This window comes from Nomascus leucogenys, chromosome 8, assembly GCF_006542625.1.
Source record: "Nomascus leucogenys isolate Asia chromosome 8, Asia_NLE_v1, whole genome shotgun sequence".
NCBI lineage: Eukaryota > Metazoa > Chordata > Mammalia > Primates > Hylobatidae > Nomascus > Nomascus leucogenys.
Window position 1 is genome coordinate 104,500,086 of NC_044388.1, and position 5,040 is coordinate 104,505,125.

Consider the following 5,040-nt stretch of genomic DNA (forward strand, 5'->3'; position numbering starts at 1 on the left):
GTAGCTGGGCTTACAGGCATGCACCACCACGCTTGGCTAATTTTGTATTCTTAGTAGAGACGGGGTGTCTCCATGGTCAGGCTGGTCAACTCCCGACCTCAGGTGATCCGCCCGCCTCGGCCTCCCAAAGTGCTGGGATTCCAGGTGTGAGCCACCGCACCCGGCCCTATGGAGCAAATTCTAAAGGCCTACCCTGTGCAGGGAGGGCAGGGAACTGCCAGATGAGCAAGATAGAGACCTGGGTCCCAGATCTGCCCTCAGGGAGCCACCATCTCCAGAGAGGGGGATGGTGAGTAAAGAAGCAAAGGCTGTGTGCTTAGCTGCACCTCATCCAGCACCCAGGCTGGGCGTATCTTGGTCAGGGAGGGCTTTCAAGGGAGATTGTTCCAGATGGTGGGAGCAACCACATGTAGAGGGCTGGAAGTCCAGGGCAGGTTCAAAAAGGGCAGACAGGCCGGGTGCAGTGGCTCACGCCTATATCCCAGCACTTTGGGAGGCCCAGGCGGGCAGATCACTTGAGGTCAGGGGTTCGGGACCAGCCTGGCCAACATGATGAAACGCCATCTCTATATTAAAAACAAAAATTAGCCGGGCGTGGTGGCTCAAGTCTGTAATCCCAGCACTTTGGGAGGCCGAGGCGGGCGGATCACGAGGTCAGGAGATCGAGACCATCTTGGCTAACGCGGTGAAACCCCGTCTCTACTAAAAACACAAAAAATTAGCCGGGCGTGCTGGCGGGCGCCTGTAGTCCCAGCTACTCGGGAGGCTGAGGCAGGAGAATGGCGTGAACCCGGGAGGCGGAGCTTGCAGTGAGCTGAGATCGCGCCACTGCACTCCAGCCTGGGGGACAGAGAAAGACTCTGTCTCAAAAAATGATAATAAAATAAAAATAAAAACAAAAATTAGCCTGGCGTGATGGTGGGCACCTGTAACCCCAGCTACTCGGGAGGCTGAGGCAGGAGAATCACTTGAAACCTGGGAGGCGGAGGTTGCAGTGAGCTGAGCACTCATGTCACTGCACTCCAGCCTGGGCAACAGAGCGAGACTCTGTCTCAAATAAATAAGTAAGGGCAGGCAGCGAGGCTGCAGGGTTGGGGAGAGGGGTTAGAATTGTTAGAATCCTTTGTGGGCTCTTCTATTTGCACGCCTCCAGAGAGGAGCAAGCTCCCTTTGGAGGTCCGAGTATCAAGTCAAACCCACTTCCTTAGGCTGCCATTAATGGCCACAATGTACGGCGCACTTCTATGTGCCAGGCTCTGCGCAAAGCGCTTTATGTGCATGATTTCATTAAATCCTCCTATTCAAAGCAGGTACCTTTTTTTTTTTTAAATCCTCCTATTCAAAGCAGTTACAATTTTTTTTTTTTTTTTTGAGATGGAGTTTTGCTCTTGTTGCCCAGGCTGGAGTGCAGTGGCCCAATCTCGGCTCACTGCAATCTGCACCTCCTGGGTTCAAACCATTCTCCTGCCTCAGACTCCCAAGTAGCTGGGATTACAGGCACCCGCCACCACGCTGGGCTAATTTTGTATTTTTAGTAGAGATGGGGTTTCATCATGTTGGTCAGGCTGGCCTCAAACTCCTGACCTCAAGTGATCCACCCGCCTTGGCCTCCCAAAGTGCTGGGATTGCAGGCATGAGCCACTGCGCCCAGCCCAAAGCAGGTACATTTTTATCCCCATTTCACAGCTGAGGCATCTGAGGCTCAGAGAGGCAAAGTCTCTCCAAATACCACAGAGCTCGTGAATGGCAGAGCTGGGAGGAAAGTCCCCTTCCCTGAACCTCAGTGTTCCCATCTGCAAACTGTTCTTCCAGGAGAGGCTGGAAGGGGCCAGCCTCATGCGCTCCCGGAGGTCCAGCTGCCCTCGGGACAGGCAAGTGGCTGTCCAGGCCACTGCGTGGTGTATCACTTTCAGTTCCTGGGAAGAAGGTTAAATACCTCCGAGAAGCCCATTGAGGCTGCGGCAGCAAAGGAGGGGGTGACCGAGTGACTTTCAAAGGGGCCTGAAATGCGTAGCCGGCCCCTCCCCCCGAGGAGGGGGCCCTGCTTCCTCCTGGCCTAATGATATTCTGGGCTCAGCCCTCGTCTTTGGCGGCAGTTTAACCCGAGCCGGGGCGGATTTCTTTCCCACTGATCTCAGCTTGACACCCAATTAGCACAAGAATGGGAGGAGGAAGCCTGCGAGAGGCGCCTCCCAGCCTCCCGGGGCGCGCGAGGGGAGCAGGCGGGAAGACAAAGGACAGCAGGCAGGGGGGTACCCGCGCCCTCGCCTCCCCAACCGACCGCGCCATTGTCTCCCTGCGAGCTTCAGAGAGGACGGAGGCCTACGCCCGGGCTGCCCGGCCTGCTGGAGGGAGCAGGGAATGGGGCCCAAGCCCCTGTTCTGTGTGGACCCAAAGGGAAAGCATTTGGGTGAGGCTAGTCCAAGAGGAGGCAGTGAGGTCAGTGTATAAGGGGAAGGGATCCCAAGGGCACAAAAGCCTGGGGCTGAGGCCTTACGGGTACTCAGGCAAGCCACCGTTTGGAGCTTCAGTGCTCTCATGTGAAAAAGGGATCACGAAGAGGCCCTGTGAGGAGTCAATTAGGGGGTGCATGTAATGCACCTGGCAGGTGCAAAGTGGGCGTGCAATAAATAATCTTTGAAAGATTATGGGTGAGGCCGGGCGCGGTGGCTCACGCTTGTAATCCCAGCACTTTGGGAGGCCAAGGCGGGCGGATCACGAGGTCAGGAGATCAAGACCACGGTGAAACCCCGTCTGTACTAAAAATACAAAAAAAAAAAATTAGCCGGGCGTGGTGGCGGGCGCCTGTAGTCCCAGCTACTCGGAGAGGCTGAGGCAGGAGAATGGCGTGAACCCGGGAGGCGGAGCTTGCAGTGAGCCGAGATTGCGCCACTGCACTCCAACCTGGGCGACACAGCGAGACTCCGTCTCAAAAAAAAAAAAAAAAGAAAGATTATGGGTGTTACGCTAATATTGTTACTAACTAAAGGGTGGAGTGGGGTAGGCTTGGGTTAGAAGGAAGGACTTTATCAGTGATAGCTGGGCATCCACAGAGTGGGCTGGTTTACCCAAAGAGCTTACCAATCTCTGGGCTATGCCAGGAGAAGCTGGAGGACCACCTGCCTGGGAGATTGCAGTAGGGAGGCAGTGTCTCTGGCCCTGTGCATAGACTCCCAACACCTGCTTTAAACTTGGGCTTCCATGTGACTTCCTGTGGGAAGCCTTCCCGGACCCCAGGACTAAGTTGGGGACCTCCTCTGGTTCCCACAGGCCCCGTGTTCTCCCTCCATAGCATGGATTGCTCTGTCTTCTGTGGTTCCCTCTATGTGGTCTCCTTGAACATCAGCCCCAGGAGAGCCAGGAGACCCACAGGTTTTGGGGTTTTGTTTTGAGACGGAGCCTGGCTTTGTCGCCCAGGCTGGAGTGCAGTGGCACAATCTCGGCTCACTGCAACCTCCCCTTCCTGGGTTCAAGCGATTCTCCTGCCCCAGCCTCCCAAGTAGCTGGGATTACAGGTGTGCTCCACCACACCTGGCTAATTTTGTATTTTTAGTAGAGATGGGGTTTCGCCATGTCCAGGCCGGTCTCGAACTCCTGACCTCAAGTAATCCACCCACCTCTGCCTCCCAAAGTGCTGGGATTACAGGCGTGAGCCACCACACCTGGCCTACCGACAGGTTTTTTTTGGTGGTGGTGTTTTGTTTTGTTGTTGTTGTTGTTGTTGTTGTTGTTGTTTTTGAGATGGAGTCTCGCTCTGTCGCCCAGGCTGGAGTGCAGTGGCGTGATCTCGGCTCACTGCAGGCTCCGCCTCCAGGGTTCACGCCATTCTCCTGCCTCAGCCTCCTGAGTAGCTGGGACTATAGGCGCCCGCCACCACACCCGGCTAATTTTTTTTGTATTTTTAGTAGAGACGGGGTTTCACCGTGGTCTTGATCTCCTGACCTCGTGATCCGCCCGCCTCGGCCTCCCAAAGTGCTGGGAGTACAGGCGTGAGCTACGGCGCCTGAGCTTTTGCAACAGGCTCCAGTGGTCTCCTTGTCTCTTTCCTTATTCCCCTCAAATCATTCTCCATATTGCAGCTAGAAATTATATTTTAAAACACAATTCTAAAATGTCACTGTCTCCCAAAACCCTTCAGTAGTCTCCCACTGCTCCTAGAGACTGAAATGTTTATCTGCTTACAAGGCAGGGGTTGGCCCCTGCGCACCTTTGCAGCTCCATCTCTAGAAGGATGAAAGTCAGGCTCCCTAACTTCCACCTTCCTCTCCGTGTTCCAGCATGTTCTCACCCAGACCCTCTGGGCCTTTTGTCCTCCTCCCTGGAATGCTCCTAGAGGTTTCTCTCCCCTCACAGCCACCTAGTTTACTCAGGTTTTAGAGCTCAGCAAGTCCAGTCTACTCAGTTTTCTTTTTGAAGTTCCTGTAACTTCAGTTCCTTTATTTAAGTTTGAGGTTGTACATGTCTTAGTATGCTTATTTGATTACAGTTAGTCTCCCCGCTAGACTGTGAGTGCTCTAAAGGCAGGAACCTTGCCCATCCCCTTTACCACTAGCACTGATCAAAATGCCTGGCACAGGGAGGCGCAATGAACAGCTGTTGAACAAGTGACTTCCAAATCGACAGCAAAGGGGGCGGCTGGATAGCGAGTCGCCCGCTCAGAAGAGATTCTGGGTCGGAAATAAAGATCTGGGAGTCATTTATAATTCCAACCGGACGAGTGGATGGGCTCGCCCAAGCGGTGTGCAGACTGAAGAGATTCTAACTCAAGCAAGATAAGCAGTTACGTGGCTCACAGTCACGTCACAAAAATCCTGCGGGCTCTCCTCCGCCTGCTTGTGGTCCCGTACAAGGCGCTTCCCACCCTGGGTCTCTGAGCCCAGTCGGTGAAAGACGGAGGGAGATCGATTCACAGCCCCAACAGCGTCGGTGATATTCCCTCTGCCACCCCTTACCCTCCCCTCCCCTCCATGACTTCCTCCAACAGCTGACGAAGCTGGATCCCTGGGCACCGCCTCTTCCGTCTGCGGCGCCCGGAGACGC